The sequence below is a fragment of the Python bivittatus genome, unplaced genomic scaffold, assembly GCF_059951505.1.
Source record: "Python bivittatus isolate LINGU-HERP-01145 unplaced genomic scaffold, Pbiv_v1 ctg000570_np1212, whole genome shotgun sequence".
In the NCBI taxonomy this organism is placed as follows: domain Eukaryota; kingdom Metazoa; phylum Chordata; class Lepidosauria; order Squamata; family Pythonidae; genus Python; species Python bivittatus.
In genome coordinates, this window is record NW_028277097.1 from 20,933,048 (window position 1) to 20,959,773 (window position 26,726).

The 26,726-nt window shown below is 40.8% G+C and overlaps 1 long non-coding RNA gene across 1 annotated transcript; it reads left to right on the top strand.

Moving 5' to 3' along the window:
• The first annotated feature begins 8,020 nt into the window (after positions 1-8,020).
• Positions 8,021-15,021, top strand: LOC148214338 (uncharacterized). The gene is made up of 4 exons (XR_015798256.1): positions 8,021-8,164; positions 9,303-9,543; positions 10,724-10,875; positions 12,963-15,021. It is a non-coding gene; the product is annotated as an uncharacterized LOC148214338 (long non-coding RNA).
• The last annotated feature ends 11,705 nt before the right edge of the window (positions 15,022-26,726 follow it).

Sequence of the window (26,726 nt, forward strand, 5' to 3'; positions counted from 1 at the left end):
CTTCCATGCACTGATGATACTACCTAGCTGGGGAATGACCTTTATTGGCATTTTGAGGAATTCATAAACATCTCTGGACATTGGTAGCAATGAAATTGAAGACAATTGTACTTAGTCCAGTTTATTGGTGACTATTAAAATGTTGGTAATTTCTTTCATCCATGTCTCTGGATCCTGGTATCTGGCAAAATGCTTTCGTGAGTTGCAGATTTCCATCTGCTTGATCAGTGTGGGGGAAAAAAAGTTAGACAATCATTGTTTGCTCTGATAAGACAGAGCAATTCTTATAATCTTACATGAGCAAAGTATCTCTAGGAATTTCAAGAGCAGGCACAAAAATAAATAAATAAATAAGTAAATAAATAAATAAGTAAATAAATAAATAACCAACCAACCAACCAACCAACCAACCAACCAACCAACCAACCATTCAATCAACCAACCAGTGGATTTTCTGCATCTCTGCATTATTGAGCAATGTTTAAAGAGGGCACTGTCAAGATCCTCTAAAGTCTGCATTTGTAAGAGAGAATCCCTGTTGGACATCAATGTTTACAAGGGCTAAAACTTTATCTCCCCTTCTCAGTGCATGAGACATACAGAGGTGGTCTGAATGTCAACTTGGGGGCATAGGATTTGCTGATAGAATAGGAACCAAGTTTGGAATCATTTAGTTATTCCAAGTTTATGCCACCATCTGTGTCCAAGACAACTTTAAAAAAAGGTGTACAACAGCATATGGAACCCAGTCAGAGAAACTTCAAACAGATGCATTTGCATAAGTAAGTTCGGCTAATATTGATCTTGCTTAGCGTACTGTGGTTAGAGTCCACCGTATTTGACAACTATTGTTCAATCCCATTCTTCCTTTTGGTGGGAAGGTTGCTGAAAGGATGTTGGGAGTTCAGCTAGAAAATGCCCTAGAGGACCCATTTCAGTCAGGATTTAGGCCTGAGATGGACACAGCTTTAGTTCTGCTGGTGGATGACCTCAACAGGCCAATGGATTCTTTCTGGTATTCTCTGGCCTCTCAGTGGCACTCCATATATTCTGTGAACTGCCAGATGGGTGCCCTTGGCTGTAAAGTTCAATTGCCCCTGCAGGTTTCCTTCAACTGCAGGCTCTGCATTATGAGATAGACTTGAAAGGATCAGTGAAACAAGGTGTTCTTTGATCGTAACGAAAAGGAGGGCAAATCAAAAATGCCTATTTCAGCTCACCTTCAGGTGCAATGCAATCCCAATAACACTATTTGGGAGGTTGCCGTAATCTGCCAGTAACAATCCTACACTGTGTATGACTGACTCAGTCTAGATTTCTAAATGAGAAACAGCGTTCTAGTAGAATTTCCCCAAATCTCCTGTACAAAAGAGTCTCAGAGACCCTCTGCATGCGGATGTGAGCTGTGTGTGTGTGGGGGGGTGTTCATCCTCAATTAAATTATCCCCCCCAACCCAATTGATCACCTGATTAATAAATTACCTGCTAAATAATGAACGGGAGTGTGGAGGAATACATGATGCCAGGAATAAAAGGAGCTTCAGTTCGTCCTCAAACACTCTGCCAATGAGACCTCATTGTGTTTTCTTTACAGGCTCATGGGAAAATGCCCTGGGAATGAATGAATAAATAAATAAATAAATAAATAAATAAATAAACAAACAAACAAACAAACAAACGGGAAAGCATGTTCCACCGATATTTTATCATTCCTAGAAGCTAGTGTGAAATGGTCATTATGCTGAAAAATGAATAAAACTCTTTTTTCTTCCAAATTAAATTTTAATGTTGCAGAACTTTACATGATCCTGAGAACATAAATAAATATGAGGCGACAACTAAATATTTTCCCCAGCTAATTATGCCATTAATACAGAACATGATATAAAGTGCATGAGAAATAATGTTGCTAAAGACTCAAATGAGGGAGGAATGGGTAGGGGGGTGGTGGGTTTTTTGGATTTTGTTGCCCCCTCACAATATTTTAAAACTCTGATGTTAGATTCAAGTTTTTCTTACTAAAATAGTGAAGTCCATGACCCACAGAAAGAGGATAGTAAACCTGTATATCTAAAGAAAGCAAATGCTTTACCTTTTCAGGCATAACAAAGAACCTGGAGATAAGGTTGGGACAGGGAATTAATTTTTCTTTTGATCAGAAATGGATCCAAATTGCTTTTTATTATTGGGGGGGGGCCTTGGGGGGGATTGCTATTCTGGTAGTCCTCACTTACCAATCACTTGTTCAGTGACTGTTCAGAGTTAAGATGGCACTTATGACCGGTCCTCGTAATTCCGGCCATTGCAGCGTCCCTGCAGTCACATGATTGCGATCTGGGCATTTGGTGACTGGCTCGCCATTATGACATTGCAGCATCCTGCAGTCACAGGATCGCCATTTGAGACCTTTATCACTGGCTTCTGACAAGCTAAGTCAATGGAGAAGCTGGCAGGAGGTCATAAATGGAGACCATGTGACGTCGCGCTTAACAATGTCACGGGATTTGCTTAATCATGGCAACTGGAAATGCTGTCGCTAAGCAGCATGGCCACATGACATTACATTTTGTGACCACATCACTTAGCGATGGAAAGTCCAGTACCAATTACTGTCATTAACCGAGGACTACCTGTAGCATTTTTCAAACACAATGCCTAAACATAGTGATAGGGGAAGCTTGCAACCAAGAAGCTATTTAAGTTCAAGACATGAAATTCTGCTTTGTCCCATCTCTCTTTCACCTTTGCTCCTTGGGTATGGTTTTCTCCAAATGATGTTCCTGCAAGGAGATTTGGATCAATAAAAGGAGGGACAGTTTTGTATAATGCACAGGTGGTAGAAGCTGCTACCATCATATATGGATATAGTTTTAAAAAGAGGCTTCAAAGCATGGTGTCATTTTAAAAATGTTGGACTAGGACTGGGGAGATGCAAATTCAAGTCCATCTTCCTCCACAGAAGCTCACTGGAGGTTAATGTCTTAGCTCCACTGTGAGGGAATGAAGCTCAGGTTGCTGTATGTCTTTGGGAAAAGCAGCTGCAGCCAGGCAGAAACGCTTCCCACCCCTCTTCCCCAAGGCTCAGCTCATGCTTTTTCTCAAAGGGCCATAAAAGTGTCCAGCCCCAGAAGAGGAGATGGGCCATTCGTTCATTCATTCATTCATTCATTCATTCATTCATTCATTCATTCATTCATTCATTCATTCATTCATTCTCCCACTCACTGTTTACTGACAAGCATCCAGGCCGGTGTTCCAGCTGTCTGTCTAATTGAGCCACAGCCTGGCATTTTCAGGAACACGCCAACATCCATAGGCAGCCTCACCCTACCCAGGCCCTTAGCCTACAAAAGTGTGGGTCTGTAGGAGAAAAGGAGGAGATGACAAGGAAGCAGGAAGCAACGTCTGGGAACGTGCAACTATTTCAGGCAGGCAAGAGGGCTATCAGTCAACTGCCAGGACCACAAGCTATGGCAAACAGCCCATTGGGGTGTGATTCCTGCCTTTCTTGCCTTGGGAGCTCAGCTGGAGGGCTCAAGAGCAACACACTTAAGAGCAGAGCTTGGAGCTTGACCTGGCGCTCGGCAGCAACCAGAAGAAGAGAAACCACACTGAGGCAGCCCTTCATCCCAACTAGTTCAAGAACTTATGGAGGGAGGCAAAGGTTTTATGCCACTTTACAAACTTTAAGACTTTATTTGTTATAAGAGCTAACCATCAAAGACTGATTTATGTTGCTACATCAACCTGCAAAGCCTAGGAGGGTGGAGTTAACCCAGGGCAGCAGGAAAGGTGTATGCTACAATAAAGTATTTTGTACAGTTATCTTCTATGCTGAGGTGTGTCCAATCCTTGGAAAACAAAGAATCCTCACACCCACCTCCCTCACCAATTACTGTGGTGGGAAAAATGGAGGAAGGAATTTTCCTGGAGCAAAGTTCAGATGTAAATTTAACAATTAAATGTAACAATTAAATAAAGGAAACTGGGCAGATCCATAGAGGATCAAGCCCTCAATTAACACTAGACCTGACAACTGTTTGACATTTCTGTAATGGTGAAGCTGGAGTGGATCCAAATGAGAGGTACCAAGTTCAGAAGAGATCCTGAAGGAATGTTTAAAGGAGCTGGACTTCTTTAACTTGCAAAGAGAACTCTTAGAAGAGATATGTAGCAGTCTACATATTTCTAAAAGGCCGTTACATGTAAGAGAGGGTGGACTGAAAATGAGAACAGAAATGAAAGCAAAGGTGTTTCAGGCTACATATTAGAAAGAGATAACACCCCTAGAATTGGGGTGGGAGACCCTCACACTGGGTTTGGATGGCCAACAACCAGTAGACACCTACATCAAACAAGAATTAGATGATCACTAAGCTGGATTTCAGTTCATACGTTCAAGGACCCTATGTTTCTATTATTAGCTGCTTTGTAGTGGCAGTGAGAGCCAGTTTGGTCTAGTGGTGAAGGCACCAGGCTAAAAAATGGGAGATGGTGAGTTCTAGTCCCACCTTAGCCTCAAAGCCAGCTGGGTGACCTTGGGCCAGTCCCTCTCTCTCATCCCTATGAACAAGGCATTGGCAAACCACTTCCAAAATCTTACCAAGAAAACTGCAGGGACTTGTCCAGGCAGTTGCCAGGAGTCAACACTGACTTAAAGGCACCCCCCCCCTCCCCCACCCAAAAAAAAGTAGTGGCAGTGGAAGAAGCATTTACCCTCCTGGGAATGCCACATGCTTTCTATGCCACATGCTTCTGGACTACATCTGTTAAGTCACCATGTGGCATAGAAAGCTTAACTAAAAGGACCTAGGGCCGGATCCAGACTCAGAACATATTGTTCTATTACAATGTGTTATGAGACAGAGAGACTAACTACCATCCAAGAACATGGCATTGTAGCCTGTGCAGTAAAATGCTCCTTGGAAGGCTAGCAAAGTTTGCCTCCAAACCTCATGCCCATCAGCTTCAAGAAAAGCAGTTAAGTTGTCAGTTCTCCAAATTACCATTTTGCATGTTCTTCTGTCTCCAAGACCCACTTTCCCCCAAACGCCTCCAGCTTGACTTTCGGTAAACATCGCAGAACAGATCTGGAGCTTTATTTTTTTCTTCCCAGCAGCCCTTCTTGCGGTTTGCTAGCAAACTGAAAGGGACCCCCTGCTAACCTGCTGACAGTGAGTGACTTGTCCAATATGCAAACATGTCCTTTGTTTTTATTGTTTGATGGTTCTTCCTGTCTGTCAATGACTCATCCCCTTAGCAGTGCATCTGCCTGGTGTTGTTTGAAAACCAGAGAGGTAGATCTAGGATTACAGAATATCAGCATACTTCAGGAAGGTGGGAGAAAAGATTTTTGTTATATCCGGGCCCGGGAGGAACAAAACAGAGCAAATAAAAACGAGATCCTTTCTGTAAATGTCAAGGTCTGAAATTCACCTGAAGACCAAAAGGAGAAGGTCAGAGGGAACAAAGGTGGAATGGATTGAGAAGCTGAAAGGTCCTCTGTTGATGGCTTCCCCACCAACAGATCTACACAACTGGCCTTCCAAATTGCACAAAATATGTTGATATCAGAAGCAGATAATCCCCATAGTAACTCCCAAGTGGCACAGAAGCCCGAACGACAGCCTCAGGCATCCTGAATCCCTTCAATGGTGCCACAAATGTGTTGTTTATGCCAGATTACTTCATTGTGCTAAAAATAAGGTGCCATGACAGCCAGCTACAGTAAGACTTGTCAGATTCTTGGCACAGGGCATCTTATTTTTTATGCCCAAACGGGCAATAAAAATGGGACTATCCCTCTCTGTTAAAGCTGCAACACAAATACCTTGCTAGTCTCCATTTCTCTCATGAAAGTGAAAAGAAAAAACAGTGTTTTTGATATGGAGATGGGAGAACCTAACAGCTTCTTCAGGAGCAGAAATAAGAAGAAATAAACCAGCTCTTAGTTATTCAATCAAATATTTTTCCCCTAAAAAAGGTATATATTTGCTTTGTAAAAAAAAAAAAAAAAAACCTAGATGAGAAAAAAAAATCAAAGAATCATGGAAATTCCATTTTTTGGGCATTGATTCCAACTCTCTACACTGTGCAGAAATCCAAATTATAGCATCCATGGAAGATGACAGTCCTGTCTCTGCTTCAGTAAAGGACAGCCTATCAGCTTCTAAGATACGATCAGGAAATTGTTTCCTAATGTGCAATCAGAATTTGCTTTCCTGTAACTTAGGTCTATTATTCTGTGACTTGTACTCTGGAATGATGGAGAACAGGTATTGACCTTCTCCTGCATGATACTCTTTCAGGTATTCAAAGAAGAATATTATATCACCTTTCAGTCTTAACATTCTTACTTCTTTCAGTCTCTCTCCATGGAAGTTAACTCCTGATCCTCCTAATGGCAATTCTCTGAACCCATGCCAGTTTCTCAGAATCCTTCTTGAAGTATATTGCACATCGCCCAGAGTCACTTGGTGTGAGATGGGCATCCATATAAATTTGATTGATTGATTGATTGATTGATTGATTGATTGATAAATAAATAAATAAATAAATAAATAAATAAATAAATAAATAAATTGATGATCAAGAGAAGAACTGGAACCTGAGGTGCAATCTACTGGATGCAGAAGAATGGAGCTATTCCATTCCATAATTGGGAAACTATGTTTCTATAGTTGCAGTCTAAAAGTCCAATCGCCTTTTCTGCAGCCATATCACCTTGCTGACTAATAGTTAGCTTTTTTATCAATTACACTTCCAAGAGCCTCTCCTGACATGCTATTGTCCAACAAATATCCCCCAAATTATACAACATTGAACTGTTGTAGCCTGCATGAAGAACTCTGAATGGAGCTCTATTGAAATACTTCCTGGTCATTTCTCTAACTTACAATTTTCTCCTTATAGTTCTTTTTGGTTCCCCAATTTCTCTCCCCACCCTGGATTGTGAAAACATATATCTCTAGGAAAGTAGAAAAGTAAAAATAAAGTTTCCTTAAAGTTGAATTTGAGCTCTGGTGGCTTCATGACATATCCTTATACTTCCCTTAGCAACAATATGGAGGTGGTCTAACATTATTTTCTGGGATGTTAGTGCAGCCGATAGTCCTGAGATTGGTTCTTGGCCTCCCTTCAAAGTATAAACCAGCCTCAATAAAAGGTCAGAAAGATTGCTGGAGATCTAAACCGGTGTTTCTCAACCTTGGCTGCTTTAAGATGTCTAGATTTCAACTCCCAGAAATCTGGGAATTGAAGTCCAGACATCTTAAAGCGGCCAAAGTTGAGAAACACTGCTCTAAGCAGATGAGATGTTGCACTTAACAATATCACCCACAAATCTCTTAATCCCACCCATCTTCAGATCTTCAAAATGTTCCTTTGTACCATGTGGATCCAGAAATGGGAGAATGCTGTGGCTAAAAATCCAGCCAGCCCTTCCCTTTGCCATGGGTCTCAGCAACTAATAAAACCAAGGTTTATCCTGGTTAATGATATTTTCATGAAAATATCCTTCTACTCCACTTCAGGTAGTTGCTTTTCCCTGGGAGTTGGTCCTGCAGAAACACCTACAAGTATCATTGAAGTTACTGGTGAACAAATCCTATAAGTACTATGTACCTCTCAATTCTGTTACAACTCTGGGACTGGTTCCATAGTTTTCATGACATTTCAAAGAAAACAGCAAGGAATGAGATAAGAGCCCGTTATTTCTCAGGGGGTTTCATAGCTCTCTGCCTAGAGATGGAATGCTGCACTCCTGGATGAATGTCTTTCTCTTATATTTATTGAAACATGATGAAAAGGGGAGGGGGGAGAGTGGTCTTGAGTTAACCTTGGTGCATATTTCTACCAGAGAGTGATAACTAGTGAGTTAAGTCCTTAAAATGTTAATTGTTGCACAAAAAGGTAGCGCTGTCTAAGTGAGTGACCGCTTAATGAATCACTCCCCCTCCCGAAAAGGTCAGCGAAGCACGTCCCGAGTGCGTCATGTTATTTCAAGTTCCCCAGCAAATGACCGCATTAATATTAACTGACAGATTGCAGACCTTTATGTTTATGTTGAGTGCATTTCCAGCAAGTGCACAATTGGGAAGTGTTAGGAAAAGTTTCTGCCAGCACATCAAGCCATGCCATTTGCAGGCCATTACGTGTCTGACATGTGAGTATCTAATAATAATGACTCTCATTTCTTTTCTCATGCTCTCTTCTTTTTCTTTGCTCCCCCTTCCTTCCTTCCTTCCTTCCTTCCTTCCTTCCTTCCTTCCTTCCTTCCTTCCTTCCTTCCTTCCTTCCCTTTTCCCCCTCACTTCCTCCCTCCCTCTCCCCTCTTCCTTCCTTCCTCCATCCCTCCCTCTCCTCCCTTCCTCCCTCCCTTCCTTACCTCCCACCCACCCATCCTCCCTCTCTCTCTCCCCCTCTCTGTAAAAGTGGCTGGCTAATGAATGAAGCAACTGTGATCTTTCCCCTTGGACATCCTTGGCGTGAAACCAGCTTGCAGTCTTGCCTCAGCTTCACTGAGCCAAGAGGAGCTTGGCAACTTTAGAACCTAAGTGGGTCTCTGCAAAGCCAGACGTCTTTCCAACCGAGAAAGGTCACCGCCGAGAGATGAAGCTGTTACTAATGGCAGCTTGCTGAAAATGAAATAGAAAGTAAATGAGGGGTTTAAAAGATCAAAAGGGGAGCAGGTGGGAATGAACTCCAAAGAAACCAAGAGGTAGGGACATACAGCACCCATGTGCTGGACCTATCATGGTTTTGGCAAGCAGAGCAGAATGAAAGAAGTCCCACCTCTGCTGCGTCCTAGCTAGTGACATCACATTAAGTCTCTTTGGTCATCTTCCTCATGTGCAAGCTTTAAATGTAGAAATGGAGACTGTGCTCACTCCAAACTCTTCCTCACTGTTTGCATAGCCCTCTACAGATTTAAGATGACTACCTGTCTGGTTTGGAGAATTAGCCCCTGTTTGATTTTGAAATCCCTCAAAGCCAGGTCCAGACACACATCTTTATTTATACTCCAATATCAAACCCAAGCACAAGTTAATAAAACATGATTAAGCTCTAGCAGGAACCTCTCCAATCCAAGGCATCATGGTTGAATAATCTGTTGTGTTTCCTCAGCAACTACACAGAAGTTGGCTAGCCCAAATATTATGTAATGTTTCTCATCCAGAAGGAGCAGAGTGGAAGACCCAGTCTCCCTGGGTATTCGAGTAGTACAGAGTTAATATGATTTGCATGCAAATCCTTACAAAGGAAGGATTCTAATATGTCATTTATTCTTTTAATTTCCACAGATTCACATGGGTTTTGGAATACATACCTCTTAGAAATGCATAACTGGCTCTGAAGACACTCTTCACAGCTTTTGAATGATATCACTTTCCATACATAAAGGAAACATATAATACCAAGACAGGGATTGGCTGATTTCTTAGTGGACAAAAATCACAGTACAAAATAACTTCAATAGGCTTCAACTCAGAGCCAAATCCAACAGAGTGATGTTTAACAGGGACAAGTATAAGGAAGGAAAAGGTAAAATACATAAAGGAAATCAGGCTTGGCCACAGTGCATGCTAGCAGGATCTAGGAGTGCTAATGGATCACCAGCAGAAGATCAGCAAGTGTGATGGGGCAGCTCTGTGATTTTGGGGTTCATGAACAGTATCACGGCACTCAGATCAAAGGAGATAATAGGTCTATTGTGGTCTGCACTGGTTGCAAGGCATTTGGAGTATTTTGTCCATTTCTGGAGACTGTCATGGAGAAGGTAGAACAGATTCAGAAGAAAACGACCAGTTAATAATGGGTCTGGAAATTAAGTATGTGGAACAGTTAAAGGAGTAGACCAGTTTGGTATAGAAAAGAAAAGAAAGGATCTGCCCTTTAAAAATCAAAAAGGATGTTATGTACAAGAGGGGCAGAACAGTTGAAACCAAGAATATGATAAGGACCAGTGAGTAGAAGTTAAAAGAAAAGAGATTCAGGCTGAAGATGGGGAGATTTTTAAAGGGTTAGATCCATTAAACAATAGAATGGAATAGTCTGTCTAGAGCACTGATGGATTCCCTATTGCTCATGGTTTTCAAATAAGGGATTGATGGCTACTTGTTAATGATGGTTTAGTGGATTTCTGAATTGAGCAAGGAGCCTTCTAAAGTCACTTCCAACTCATACAATCTATTATTCTATCATTTCAAACAGTGAGAGGGACAAAGTTCATGCTCTTTCCCCTTTCCAGGCTTATTTATGAAGACCATCATTGAAGATGGTCTTTGATTTTGTTTTTCTTAGTTCTCAGGAACCACCCATTGCATCCTAGTACAAAAGGCTTCCAACTTGCCTTAAAAGACATCAGGGAAATTCTTTTGGCTAATAGAACCAAATAATGTTTGAAGTCCATTCCTGTAAAAATCCAGCCCGAATTATCCAAGCTGTTTTTTTCAGCAGTACGATTTGGGGTGAGAAGAATCTGTTGCCATTAGCAGAGTTATCAGGACCTTAATGTCTCACTATCCTCTCTCCTTAAGTATGTATCCCATTCCAATTCAATTCATATTGGAAGGAAAGAAACATGCCTACAGAAAGGCTTTCCTCTCCATGTCTCTAAATGACTAAGAATATGCTGCTACAAAGCTTGACTGAAAGTAATTTTGAACATTGACAGATTTATAAAAATCACTCCAAGCTTTATCTGAAAATCACTTTTCCTTAGCAAGGAAGCAAAGAGGAGTATGAATGAATAAGCCAAGGAAAAAAGGAACAATCCATGCTCATGTGATCGTGATCATCAAAGATAGAAATGCCTTCAAATTCCTTCCCATCTCTGATCTTCAGAGCAAGATTCAACCATGGGGGTTGATACAGGTACAAAAAGGGTGGGCTTGGATTGCAATGTGTCACCTGTCTTCTTGCAAATGTTCACAAACACACACCCAGAGACATACACAGCATGAATGCCTTTCAGTTCAACCCTTTGCTTTTAAGATACTAAGGCTAAACCTTTTATCACCTTTTATCCTTTCAGCTCCCAAGTATCCTAACTTCGGTTTGGGCAAACCAGGATCCTAGCTTTTTTTTTTTTTGATGAACAAGTACAAAACAGACAATTTTGGGAAGAAGAATCACAACAATACAACCACAACTGGCTGAATGAAAACCATCTAAATCAACTTAATTACATGCATTCAGCAAGAACACAGATTTTTTGGCAATGACCATTTAAGATATGACAACAATGAACCGAAGTATATTTTGTTATATATTCTGAGAGGGCTTGAAAAGAAAAAAAAAATGTCATTAAGAGGTGACTAGATTAATTCCAAAACACTTTTGAAGTTTAGCTTTTATATTATGTAACACCTACACATGGACCAAACGGGGTATCATTTTTCTTTTTTTCTTTTTCAAAAAAAAAAAAATCAGATTATCTCTAAGTATTCCTCACAAAACTTTGGTGGAAAACTATTCCCATATCACATGACCTACAGAATAGGTATTCTCTACTCATGATCTATACTGTAGTGAACAATCTATGGGATCAGGACCACATGAATTCACCCTTACACGTTTAGCATGTTGTCACTAAATCTCAACTAGAATGCCCTGCCTTAGTTAGCCATTGGAGAGTTGCATTAAACAACATGAAAGTATTTTCCTACAAACTTTACTTTACTCCCTTGACTTTTAACAAGATTGATCCTTAATCCCCTCAAATAATGTCCTAGAAATTTATTTCTTCTTCTTTTTTCTTTGTTCCTTCTCACAGAATTCTTCAAAACTTATAACAAGTCTCTTTTGTAAATCCAAAATAAGAAAGTTATCCAGGTCACTCTTTTGGTTGGTAAGACATCAACCAGTTTCATTTGTATAACCAGTGTAGCATCTCCTTCCACATCACTCCTATAGCCTGTCATTTTTAAATCCACTTTCAAATCGGTCTCATCTCAGTCCTGTCCAGTAAAAGTTACTCCTTTTCCATAGCATCTTTTACACACAGTTTATCTATAATGGCAGACATTTTTAAAATTAACTTCTGGGTCCATTGTTCACAAATATCCTTCTGTACATCCAATGTTAAAGTATTTTGCTCTATTCTGTATTAGTAAGTCAAATATAACTGTTCTCCTCCTTTAATTGTAATCTTAAATTCCTTCTGGTTCCCTCTAGTAGCCAATCTTCAAAATCCCATCTCATCATATGTAAGTATTCAGAAACAACAGCATTTTCCCACAGGAAGGATTCTTATAACTAGTTTCAAAATCTTATTTCAAATCCATCAGACCCTAAGTCCATTTGTAACTTTCCAAAATCAAAGTTCTAATCACCCTTTTGCTGTTTATTCAAAAAAAAAAATTTTTTTTTAAAAAATCCTTAAACTTGTATAAAATTTCTTTCACTAAGGATTGAAGGAAACTCACCCAGTGTAGTAAAACTTGCTGTTCTGAAGGTTCTTAATATCTGAAAAGCAGTTAATAAGCAATTTCCAAAAGTGATTAAGAAAGGAAGTATGCGAACCCAGTGTTCTTTGGAAAGGCACCAACCATGGTTTGGGCAAAGATGGCTATTCCTTCATCTCCCAGAGCTCTAACCTGCCGGAGACCACTGTCCTGTGGTCTCCTCACAAGGAGCAACTTTCTGGAGCACTTGGGGGTGATCCCAAGTCCTCTCCTTGTCCGGAGAGGAATCGCGAGGAGTCAGTCCAATCACCAGCTCTTCATTCCGCCACGGTCGTCAGCTCTGCTCTTAGCAGAGCCATTTTCAGTTTGCTATTTCTTCCCCAGAAGTCTTGCTACGATGATTATTAAGTTGCACGTAATATGACTTCATTAATTCTACCATACGCATGTATAGTTTTATTTTGCAAATTACTTTAGCACATTTTTTTTAAAAAAAGAGGACCTGCAAAATCCATTGCTATACTTATTTATTGTTTGTTTGTTTGTTTATTACAGTTGCATCCTGTTGGAAGCCACGATGACTGTTGCCAGTTTTCAAGATATAGAGAACATAATAAAACAAGAAATAATAAATCCAAATAAAATCTGAAAGCCATTAAAAAAAAAAAAGTAGACCAGGTGAATAAACTGAGGTTAAAGACATATTTTACTAGTGTGATAAAGCCCTGGAACTATAAGATAAATACAGGCCAATGATTTTTAATTTATGTCATATCATTCAGCTTTTCCTGAAATGGGTTATCCCTGGAATGCCACTGTTTTGTTCCAGCCCTAAAAAACCAGTTTCTTCTAATGTTCTGCCTTTCTCTCTCTCTCTCTCTCTCTCTCTCTCTCTCTCTCTCTCTCTCACAGACACACACACACACACACAAACACACACGCAGACAGACCCCAGTTGCCTGAAGATGGAAGATTTGTGACCACAATCACTTATTTATGTTAAAGGTGGTTGTTAAGTGTTCATTATTGCTCTCTGCACAATTGTGGGATGAAAAATCAATATAGAGAAAAGAAGGAGGTAAAGAAATTGTATTTAATGATTGCAAAAATGAAGGAAGAAGATGAGAAACTCCTTTTTATATCCTAAATCAAATAATCCCAAGGACTGGTACACATCCATCCATATATACATACATACACCTCCAACAAAAACCTTGCATTTTTTTTGTGGAGTTGGCTCAGGCTTTAATCTGCCTGGAGCCCATTTAAAAAAAAATGAAAATTTGTTATAAGAAGTAAACATTTAGGAGAAGTAGATGGACCAGAATTTGACTTTAGAGAAGAATATGTCTATATATAGGGGCATGCAAGCTGAACAAATCAGGAACAGCAGGCTTTAGCTGAACCCTGGCAACCCTGGCTGTGGATTGGAAGCCCCTCTGTATCCGAGGATTTGCCATTCTTGGTTTTGGATGGGGTGGCCCTGCCCCAAACAGACCCGGTGTGTAACCTGGGGGTCCTCCTGGGCTCGCGACTACTGCCTGAGGAGCAGGTGGCAGTCGTGGCCAGAAGGGCCTTTGCCCACCTTCATGTGGTGCACCAGTTGTGCCCTTTCCTAGACCAGGAGGCTTTCCAGTCACTCACTCACGCCCTGGTCATCTCTTGGCTAGACTATTGCAATGCGCTTTACATGGGGCTACCTTTGAAGTTTATCTGGAAGCTACAGCTGATTCAAAATGTGGCCATGCAGACAGTCTTGGGTGCCCCAAGAACAACACAGATAACAACTTTGCTGCGCAAGCTGCATTGGGTGCCAGTCTGCTTCTGGGTCCAATTCAAAGTGTTGGTTATTACCATTAAAGCCCTACATGGCATGGGTCCAGGTTGCCTGAGGGACCGTCTCATCCCCATTACATCAACCCGTCCCACCTGGACAGGCAGAGGGGGCATGTTGCGGACCCCATCAGCAAGCGAATGTCAGCTGGTGGGTCCCAGGAGGAGAACCTTCTCTGCCATTGCCCCCACCCTTTGGAATAGTCTCCCCCCAGAGATGTGGCAGGCGCCTACTCTCCCGGCTTTCCAGAAAGGATTAAAGACCTGGCTCTGCCAGCTTGCATGGGGTGACAACAATCTTACCCATCCTGGGGGTGTCTGGCACCTTGATGATGTTCCCTGAGTGACTGCCAATTTTAACATCTATCCTTGGATCTATTTATTCTCTATTTATTTAAGATTATTGTATATTGTAATTTTAATTGATTTTACTGTTTCGTAAATTGCCCAGAGTCGTTTCAATGAGATGAGCAGTGACAAATTTGATATATAAATAAATGAATAATAAATAAAGTCAACTCTGAAACAGTGACTTGAGTTAAGAAACTTAACAGCCATGCGGCAAGTCATGTCTGACCTGGCGACCAAAAAGGCTAAGGAAAGGACAGCTGAAGAGACATGTGATGGAATGTCACTGGCAAAGGATAGGGGGGAAAAAAAACTGGACAGGGAACTGATTGGAAGACCCCCTATTTTTGCATGGTATAGACCACTCCTATCTTCCACAATCCCTGTGCATCACTTAGGCAAGGATCAATGAAGCAAACGAGTATGCCTGTGTGTGTCACCATGACTGTATAACACATAGGCAACTGCAATTAATAAAGCCTTTGTAGGTTAACAGGGACTCTCTGTATTCTATACATTACACTGAACATTTTATTCCTGCAGAAGATCCTGAAGTTCAAATCTGTAACAAAGTGCATCTGTTCCTTCATACAATGTGTAATACACATGTGAAATGGATTGCCAACTACCAGTCCTGAATTGCAATCCACCAATGAATGCTTGTTATATTTCATTTCTCTTGTGCCATCCAATTGGCTGAAGCACACGGGGAAACTCATGATGGTACCAAGAGTTGTGATGATCATAGATGTGTAGGGTAGAGTGGCAGTTTCAATGCTGTGCTTACTTTTCCAAAAAATTCCATCCTTTGCCCCCAAGCTAGAGGTAATTGCATCAATACGTAGTTGTGTCTATGAACTTAGGAGACTCTCTTCTTGGTAGACCATTGATACTTCCAAATGATCCCATGACATTGCTATCTTCATGAATGAAGACATTGGTGTAAATTAACAATTTTAATGTTGCTCAGCCATCTATATACTATTTGATCTTGCAACATCTCCCTATTGTTCCCAAAAGGCAGGTCAAATGAACTAAGGAGAGATTGATTTGGCCAAGTCATCCAAGTCCAGTGCATTCCTTGTGGAGATCAATCTGTTATATCTTTGCCCATCATATCACAGAGAGACTTTATTTGTCTGCCTCCGTCTCTTTCTTTTGTGGTTTTAAAGTTGACAGTCTTTGCTTTTGAATGTTCCCCATCCTTAGAGAAAAACTGTCAGAGGGGAGAAATATTTCTGCTTAGTAAACCCAGAATTTGCAAAGAAGATTCAGGAATTGCTTTTCATTTTACTACGAAGCTTCCCTTGAATCTCATTGAGTGCTTAAATCATCTCAGCTACGCTGATCCCTTTGGCAGTAAAATAAAAACCATATTAAGCATTAAATTTTACACATAACGGGTATTTCTCATTGACAGAGAGTTTATGGAAGTTGTCAACGCCCGAGTTCAACTTATATGAAGGCAATCATAAGCTGAGGCCATACGAATTGATCTAGTCAGAAATGATGTCTGGAAAATTAACAAATTTATCATTTTGGTTTTAGTTGAAACTCTGGTTGCCATTTCCCTCATTGTTGTTGCAGGCTGAATACAAAGAAGAGCATTTTACAAGAGTCGAGGCAGTGTTTCATTGAAAGTTCCAGTTTTATAGGTTCAGTATAAAAGCTAGCAGGGTCTGGGGTTGGGGGGAAATTAGCAGGTTTATGAATATGCCAATTAGTAAGATATGTTTAGTACTTTAAAAAAAGAAATATACCAGTCTCTCTTTCTGGTATCTTCAAATACTCTCCTTTCAACTCCTTTCAGCTCCTTTCAGATCCAAGGGGTTTTGAAAGTAGGCTTGGGGGTAGGATAAGGGAGGTATGTCCAGGGGATGGTTTAGACATCTGGGATATCTTCTTGTAAAATTATCATGCCCCTACCATGGCCAGCTCTCAAGTCGCACTGACCTGGGCAAGATCAAGGGAGCAAGAATTATACAAATTCCAGTAAGGTATCTTCAGTGCTAGTCTGGGGGTAAATATAACATCTTTCAAACTCTAAGATGAATTTCCAATTTTTGCTTATAGTGAGTTCATTATGGTAGAATCTCTTTAAATTATTTGAATGGTTTCTTCCCAGGTTTCTTGAGACCTGGGTTGAGCTCCCATTTGCAAAATAAGCTCCCAACAGAGTTGCCTACAATCTCATGATTGTTCCTGTCTCCTTTCCCTTCTATTCCTTTCCCATCTTCCCTCTCATAGTAAGCTTCTCTTCTGTGCCTCAAACCCAGGACTTAGAAACCATGGCACTAGCCAGGTCTATCCAGAAGAGGGAAGGACCTCCTTCAGCTTCTGGAAAGCCCCCATCTGGTTCCATTGCTGATGATGCTCTCCCACAAGCCATGCATGGAACTTGGTCAACGCTTCCCAGAAACGTGATGCAAAATGAGTAAAAGTAAACCTATGTTATACCTCAAGAATGGTAGCCCTATCAAACATCTGGCAATCTCTGACATTAAGACTGATTTATATATTTATTGGTTTCAGATCCAACACATCCTCTTCCCTTAATTCCTTCTCTGTAAAACTGGCCTTTCTTTTCCCACATCACTTGCAAGTGACAGTTGGATGTTTACATTCTCTGCATTGCTACCTTAGGAATCTTTAGCTACTAAGAAAACTTTGGCAGATTAGGGTGGCTCTTTGATCCTTATCACATTAATAGTGCCCATCTCATAGTAAGTGTATCATATAAGACTCACTTTGAAGCAGTTGAAAAACATTTTAAATGTGTTTCAGGCAGCAGCAAGCCAAATGCTTTTGTAAAGCTAAGAAACCACAGAGAGAGGTAATAGAAACTAAGTGATTATGTGTATGGTTGTGTGAATGGAAAAGTCACCCTCTCTCAGATACATTCATACCATTTTCCCCCATTTATTTAGAGGAATCTATAAATTTAGGGAAAAATAGCAACTGCCCTAATGCAGAATTGATTGATTGATGGATTTGGTTGATAAGCTCCCGGCCGACATATTGCAACTCTGAAGAGCTAACATGCTATGCTTGATTAGTGTTAACATAGTTAATTTCTGTTTGTGTTCATGTTTAGGTGTGTGTGTTAGCGTGCTGACCAAACCCATCCCGATTGCTTAGTTTATTTTAAATGTGCTATGCACAGCTGGAAAAACTTCTAAGTGGGTTCTGAACTAGTCAATTCTTTTGTTTCCTTCTAGTATTGTGAACACGCTTGGCATTTTCTCACCAAAAATAGCTAAGCGTGCATATGCATATGTGTCATATTTCAGCCCCGAGTTAGACCGCTACCTGTATAACTGAGTGCCACAGCACTTATGTTTTTCTGAATTAGAATGCTGCTCATTCCATCTGAGTCTTCTCTTTTCACTTTTCTCTCATGCAAAACAATCTTCAGTGAAGGAGGAAGAAGGAAAGAAAGAAAGAAAGAAAGAAAGAAAGAAAGAAAGAAAGAAAGAAAGAAAGAAAGAAAGAAAGAAAGAAAGAGAGAGAGAGAGAGAGAGAGAGAGAGAGAGAGAGAGAGAGAGAGAAAGAAAGAAAGAAAGAAAGAAAGAAAGAAAGAAAGAAAGAAAGAAAGAAAGAAAGAAAGAAAGAAAGAAAGAAAGAGGTAACATTTCTGGATCCTGACAACCCAGCGTTTAAAAAAAGAACTGGACTTTCTTTAAATATAGTGTAATAAATCACATTCCATTCCCCTCTTGGGGTCAACTCCTACCCCTGGAGAAAGTGAGATAAAGTAAAAAAGCTGGAGATAAAAACAGTTATTGAAAACTGCTTTTCTCTCCTCAGCTCTCCGGGGAACGGTTGAGCTTGGAGCACTTTTCAAGGGATTGCTTTGTATGCATTTTAAAAGGGTCGTTCTTGCCACTGTTCCTTTTCTTTACCATAGTCTACCGATTCAGGCATCACATCATTCATTGTGGAGTCCTTGGGGTTCTCTGAGCTTGGTGATTTTCTTGCAGACGTTTCGTTACCTGGCTAGCCAGGTAACGAAACGTCTGCAAGAAAACCACCAAGCTCAGAGAACCCCAAGGACTCCACACTTCAACCCTGAGCTACCTATATTCTCTTCTATGGGTTCATCTTTCCTTACTTAGTTGTGTCTTCTGATCTACTTGAAAGAGCCTAACACTCAAATACTCTGGGGTCCATCTCTCCTGCAGCAGCCCTTTCAAGCCCCATTGCTCTCTGCATAGAATTCCAGGAATCTTTAGACAAAATTCAGGACTCTGATTCTCTACAGAAATCTTCCCAACAGTTATCCATTAAAGTTCCTTGTCCCCTTTCCTATGAGCGTGCCTTTCCATGTATTTCTTTTTTCTGGTTGACTTGGGCCATGCAGAGAAAGCCTGGATGGCAAAAAGGGACGCTGGCAGATCTGGAGGTCCTATTTTAGGAGCCTGAGGAGACCATCAGGAGTTTTGAAGACAGCCAGGAGTGTTCTTCATTGTTGATCAGTACAGATTTCTTAGGAAGTGAAGATATTTGCTTGTTTGTTTGTTTGTTTGTTTGTTTAATATCTATAGTTGCCCACCTCAACCAAGTGACTCTGGGCAGCGAACAATTCTAAAATAATAAAAGCAATTAAAAACAATATAAAAATAAATATATGTGACAGCTGAGAAAATTATCATAATAATTATCAGTATAGCCAGGAGAAGGGGCCCTTAACACATTCCGGGACCCAGGCCCAGGCACATATCCAGATCTTTTAAGCCTTACGAAAGGCCAACAGGGTTGAGGCCATCCTAATCTCTGAAGGGAGGATGTTCCAAAGGGCAGGGGCTACCGCAGAGAAGACACATCTCCTGGTCCCTGCCAGATGACATTATTTTCATTTATTGAAAACTGCTTTTGTCTCCTCAGCATTCTGAGGAGGAATCTGATGTTGGTTTGAAGGTTTCTTTCTCCTAAGGATGAAACATCTGAGGGCATTCTGAGGAAAGTCTGAAAAATATTGGCAGTGTTTGTACTTCTTAATTTGGAGAGCTCTCTAACCTTCCGGACTCTCTGGAGAAAGGAAGGAGCTGTTAAATCACAGTTCCCCTGACCTTCACTCTTAGAGCTGGAAGGAGAGGAATGCGCACCAATGTACTTCCAGCTATTCCAGATACATTGTAGAATTGAAAACTTCATTCTTAATTCTTTTCAGTTCCTTTGTCATACAACCACCATGTATGGCTTGTAGGTGGCATCCCAAGTGCATCTTCTGCCTCCACCAGGCAGTTTTCTCTGTGTGGTAGACCTCATAGATGCTAATCTATGGGTGTTGGGTGTTCCCTGAGCTATAAAAAGGAAAAAAGAAATTAGCTGGAGAGCATCTTGGCCCAGCCACCCTAATTAATCGGATCAGTTATGACCTAAAAGTATTCATTGCATGGAGTGAGAGCCATTATTGTTCTCATGGGGCTGGTGGAAGAAAGATTGGAAGAAGTGGCATTCTGTGTGAAATGCAAGTTACCAGGACCTCCTACTGGCCCTGTATGGGCAGCTATGTAGTAGCCTGCAGATGTCTCTGTAGTTTCTTTCTTTAGTTGTCCTTCCTAGTCCTTCTTGATAGATGTTCATTACCTTCTGAATCACAGGCAGCATACCTTAATTACCAGCTGCTCAGAAGCAAGATATTAAATGGACTATCAGCTGCACGTCCTTGCTCATGAGCTTCCTAAATGCATCTGGTTGGCCACACGTGATGCAGAATGCTGGATTAAATGGGCCATTGCCTTAATCCAACAGGGCTCCGGTTATGTACTTAAGCAATTATTTAGGGACATATCCAATGTGTTCTCTTTCTGGCTTCCCTTTTCTCTGTCAGTCTCGTAGAGAAGTCATGAAGGATTGGACAGTTAATGGCTATAGCTCTTGTCTATTTTATGAATCACAGGAAACACATTAGAGGTGTGCAAAGTCCTCTGCTGTTGAAATATCCCAACCTTGGAACTGTCTCAAAATAGGCTGTTCCATATATATCAGAGTTAGTGTCATTTCAAAACAGGGCCGAAGAAAGAATGTCTTCTTCCAAGGTCAGATCCTTACAAGTATATTTAGAATAATCCAGTCCAAGGTTGGAATGGGATGTACCATCATCAGAACGTTTTTGACCATGCAGACCTCTGCAGCTTGACTTAATTTCCAGCTGCCGGGGCTTAATGGTAGAAGAGTTCTCTCTACTGATGTTTTTAGGTTCTTGAATACATCTGGTGTTCTACAGAATGCTGGACTAAATGGCCTTTTCCCAGACACATCAGGACTTTTCTAACATTCTTATTTACCTGGGTCATGAAGTACTTCTAGTACGTGAGCTGTCTGCACCAACCAAGCTAGATTGGATGGAATATAAGGAACTCCTCCTGTAGCAACTGACCTTTCAGCAAACACCATGGTTGTCTGGAGCTTTCTTGTATCTCTTTCTCCTTTCTAGTTATTCTCTACTCCGGTTTACTTTTCAGCCCTGCCTGCTGGTTTATCTTCTGATTCTGACTGATTTTCCGGTCCTCCTTTCTTAACTGAGTTCACTTGGGGAGACTCCAAAAGTCTCCCTGGTTGTGGCTTCTACTCCTGGTTCTCACTTGACTCCAGTTACATATGGCTGAAACCTGACCACGTATAAAGAGATAGAAGTTGTTCTGAATTAGAATTATGGCTACCCAAGAGGTACGGCCAACTCCCTTACTTTGGGTGTTTGGGTATAGTTTCAGTTTACCTCCTCAAGTATTGTCTGGCTTTCTGATTGTTGATCTTTGTTGCTGCAAAATTCCTGTCTGGTTTTGTTCCTGCTGAATTGCTTTCACTGGTCTATTATTTATTGTTTTAATGTGAATTATTGTTTATAGAAATGTTTGTCAACTGTTCTGAGGGTCCTTTTGTAGGCCACCACGGGATATATAAATTAACTTACAAACAAAATAAATGACTACAATTCTCTACATTCAGAGGAGAGCTGTCTGTGACTTAAGACATTGTAGTTGATTAATCATCTGCTTTAAGCAATTAGTGGATTAATCCGTTTAATTTAAATACATTTGCATATTATTGACATTTCAGTTTGCAATAGTGTTTATATTTCTCTTCTACGATTGTACACATGCAGCAGAAACAAAATAGCATTGAAAGATAACAAGTAAACTCTTAGTTCACAGTCCCATTAAAATTTTATGCCAAAGGATACTACAAAACTGAAGTACACATGAATCAAGTCAAAGCATTTGCAAAACCACTGCACTCAAGAAAAATGCTAAAGGGAACATAATTATTGAAAATGATATAAATTGTGTAATAGATAATATCACATAGACCAATCTACATCTGAGTGCTAGAACTTTCATAATATCCTTTTAAAAAAAGGACTGGGTTGATCACTTCTCCCTGTTTGGATACACAATCACAGAACAAGATCGTTACCATAGACATGGACCTTGATTAAATAACAGGCGTGTTCAGAGGGAACCTACAAGTGTTAATGCCTGGACAGGCTACTAAAAGGAAAGGACACAATGAACCCATGTAAAGCTTTAAAGATGAACCTTAATGGGCTATGAGAATAACCTTCGGAGACAGGAGGAAGAGCAGCAGCCTAGACCATGGTCGGATAAGAGAGATCTCAGCCCACAGGAGGAATGGGAGTGGAGAAAGTGTCTTAGAAGGAACCCTCCCTAGTTCTCTAGAGAGTAAAGGCTAGGAAGGGGAGAAGCGCTTTCAGACTTGCAAGATTCTATTATGGTAACCTTGCAATAAAGGTAGTGTTAGTACTCACAGTTTTAGTTTCTTGCCTAGACTACCTCAAAGGGCTGACAAAACCCCAGTACCATCAATTTTGCTCAGAAAACAATGAGCAGCCAGGGTAATCTTCCAATACAAGCAATATATCATCCCTGTATCTTGCAACAATTAGCAATGTAATTGCTGTATTTTGTACCAATTGCAACTTGCCAGCATTATTCAAGGGATGTCCCACCTCAAGCATATTGCAGTAGTCAAGATGGAATATAACCAAGGGGTGTGCATAACAGTGCAAAAATCTGATCACCTCATGAACCATTGCAGCTGGTGCATGATTGTGCAAATGTGTTCCTTCCTACCATTGCCACCACCTGTGATTTTATAGGCTGGTGGGGATCTAGGTGAACTTCCACACTGCAAAACGGCTTTTCCAATCCCATCCATTCCTGGGTCCAGTTTCTTACTTGCTAACAGCCCCACTATTTTGTTTGGATTTCATTTCATCTTGTCCTCCATCATCCCTTCCAGTCTCAAAGGCAGGCAACCTTCTAGGGTCAGAGTGATTCCCTGAGAAAATAAATCCCCTACAAGCTTGTGGATATGCTCGGCCAGAAAACTCAGATTTTCTTGATGCAGAGTTTGATCTCCCTTACTTGCCCACTCCTGCAGCAATGAATGAAACAATAGCTTTCCTAGAGTTCAAAACAGAAAATAAAATTGAGACTAAAATGAATTAACAGTTGAAAGGCAGGGGAAAGAGAGGTGTCTCTCCGCTCTTATAAAGGCAGAGAGAATTAACCCAGGAAAAAGCAGTCACACTTTGAATGTCTCATGTCCAATACATGTACTTCAACAGTGATTTGAATTTTCCTGGCACTGACATCCATCTTATTTTGCTGTTACACTTAAGTTCATTGTCTTCATGGCAGGTGTTCTTTTCAGATCATTTTTCTCCTATTAATGTCTTTCTGTAGCTCACACTGCCTTTATAGGTTCCTATATTGCTTGGCCTAGAGAAATAAAAAAAAAATCAGATTTGGTTTAGGCGACATTTCTTTTTAGAGATGATATCTACAGTCATGAGAGATCTGGTTTGTGTTCTCGACTAGGGACACCAGGAATATATATATCCCCCCACCCCAGCTCCTTGTGCAAATCCTTTATTTTCTGCTGGGCGTAAATAGTTTCAATCCAGAATTGATAAGAGAAGTAGAGCAACGGGTTCCAGTGAGGGTAAACATGTTAGTCTCTTGCAGCAAAAACAGCAAAAGAGCACCAGCAGAGTGTCTTGTGGCAGCTTCAAAAGGGGACTGAAGAGTCTTTGTTGCTTTTGTGACAAAAGTAATGATGAAAGTAAAAAGGGGAGGAGGAAAACGAGGCAAAAAAACCCCCAAAATGACAGCTTGTCTTTCAGTCCTGCAAATGAGAAATGGAGTTCACTAGTCCAATACAAAATGCAGCAAATAATGGAATCTTAGAAATGGGGAACAACGTTCACTTCCTTTCTTCTTTAATTCTCTCTCTCTCTCTCCTCCCTCCCTCTCCTATCTTCCTTCCCCCCTCCCCCTCCTCCTTCCTCCCTCCCTCCTACCTTTCCATGCCACCAAATTGTTAAAGACTCCTCCTTCCTTCTTTCCTTCTTTCCTTCTTTCCTTCTTTCCTTCCTTCCTTCTTCCCTCCCCTCCCCTCCCCTCCTCCTCCTCCTCCCCCTCCTCCTCCTCCTCCTTTCTTCCTCCTTCCCTCCGTCCTCTCATTTTTCCTTCCCTCCCTCCCTCCCCTCCCTCCTACCTTTCCATGCCTTCTTTGGCTTTGGGATGCCACAGAAGTTCTGATACAGTTCTGAGCTCCAAAAACACATCAAAATGCATTTGAAATGTAACTTTTGAGATAAAATGAATTTGCAAATTCTTTTTTTTATTTTAAGGACTATATCTGAAATAGCCCTTCAATTATATTTCAAGTAGTATTTCAACCTGTGGGATTCATTACCAGAAGAGATGGCAATGGCTGCTGATTTGAGTCATTTTAAAATGGGATTGGATAAAATCATGGAGGACAATCTATCAAGGGCTGTTGGTCTTGAAGACACAAGATTATTGTGAGGACAGAAGCTGCCAAGGCCATAAATAAAGAGTACGAGACCAGACAGGACCATTATCAAAACATAGTGTAGATACCCTCCACCTCCAAGGCCAAGAAATGAGCTGTAAGTTGGTTATTACTATGGTGAAAGAAAGAGATATAAGAGTTAAACCCTAAGGTTGTTAAATATGGAAGCCTGGATAGCTAGCTGCTCTAGAGATTCTGCAGCAGCTCATCTCCTTCATTATTGGGACTGCTAGAAAAAACACATTTTCTATCCAAATCTTGTCCTTGACTCTTCTGCCATGAACCTCTAAGTGCTGGTTGACTTTCTGGACAGAGATTTATTATCGTACCCTTAGTGAAACTCTGACAGTTACCTCCAGGTTTTATATAACATTTCTCCAAATACCAGTTGCAGGAAAACAGTGGAGGAGTGTTATATGTCTCCATCTCCTGCTTGCAAGCATCTCAGAGGCATCTGGTTAGCTGCTGTGGGAAACAACGTGCTGAACTAAGATGAACTTTGCTGTGATCCAGCAGGGCTGCTCTAAGACCCACATTGTTTTTACATGCATGATTTCATGCACAGTAGAACAGAATGGTTGATTTAAAAAAAGATTTCTGGGGGGGAAAAGCATCATTTGTTTGCTATGTTATCTTCCGCCTTTCTTCCAGGAACTCAGAATTCATAGCTATCCCTCCTCCATGTTTTCCCTGACATAACTCTGTGAGGTAGATTGAGCCAAGAGAGACAGATTGGCCCAAAATCACCCAATGAGCTTCCATGGCTGAGGGTGAACTTGAACCTGGGTCTCCCTACTCCTAGTCCTACACCTTCATCACTATGTCATGCAGGCATTTTGAGAGAGAAATCATGAACAGTTGTCATGAATCAAAATAGAGTTATTCATCCATCCCTGGAAATACTGGGTAATATGATGCCTGAACTGGTTTTTTTGAACATGTCAACTATGCCATTGTTAAGAAAACAGAGAAAAACTTACTGAAAAAGTTGCTCACATCCTTACTTTCATTGAGAATCAAAGCATAAGCAGGTGGGACAAGAGATATGTCAAGGAACCAAACATAATCCTTAAACAGAATAGCCCTAATCCTTAAACAGAATAGCCAAAGTATTTGTGGCTTGGTCCTCTCAGAAGAAAAGAAGAAGTTGTAGGTGAAGGAAAGGAGGCTATGCTCTATTCTTTCAGCTGTTCCAAAGAAAATCTCCTATGTTGATAGGGAGACTGATGGGAGTAGCCTTGGGGGTAAAAAGAGAGGAGAACATGAATTCTTGTCACCCCAGAAGATACCAAGAGGTTTCCACACTGACTGGACTTCTTGATCTCAGAACCAGAGGAGTTGCAACACTACCCACCTGAAAGACATGCATTCTCCATGCACGATGTACCAAGGAGTGCTAACCAAACATTTCCAGTGACAATATCAGGATGTGGAGTTATGTATGGTCATTCTGGCCCATCATTCTTAAGTTGCTTTAATTTGCTAGATGCTTTGTTTTGAAAAGATTTTCAAATGTTCTTCTAAAGTTAGGAGGAGGAGGAGGAGGAGGAGGAGGAGGATGAAGAAGATGATAGGTAGATAGATTTATTATATATTAGCTCCAGTACTTTGCTGTGCTCTGGCCAAGATCATATTGTATGTATATAAATTACGGGATGGGCTGTTCTTGATTTATGCAGGGGCAAAAACATTTAGTTCCTAGAGATTCATAAATGTTTGCATTTTTCAGAACTTGGGAAGGACATCTACACTGAGATCTTTCTATAATTTCTTTGGCCTTATTGGCCTTATAAGTGGGAATTGGTGACAAGCTCTTGATCGAAATCCTTCAAAGTACCTTCCCCATCACCTCAATATACATTCCTCCTCTTAGTCTATAGGATCTTATAAGGTTAGTTTCGTGAGGAACAATAGACCAGGTTGCTTTAGGACAAAGAGGTTAAACCTGATGGCCTTTTTTTTTTCCCCTTTGCAATTCTGTGAGTCTACAGTGTGGAAGAGAAGGTCCTATGACCTTAGTGCCGACAGATGAGAGAAAAACACTGTGCAACAGCGAGGCAGACTTATCATGTTAACAGCCTCATCTTGTGGCATCATTACTATAATTAATGAATTACCATAGCAATTGGCAGCAACGATAAAGTTTGCAAAGCTACACAGACGTTCTTGTCTGATGGAGGAGTCGGCAGTATATATTTCATAGCAAAATGGTTAGCACGGGCCTGGGACATGCCCTTCAGTTGGACAAGACAAAAGAATGCAAAGCAAACACTCAAAATGGCATATGTTGCC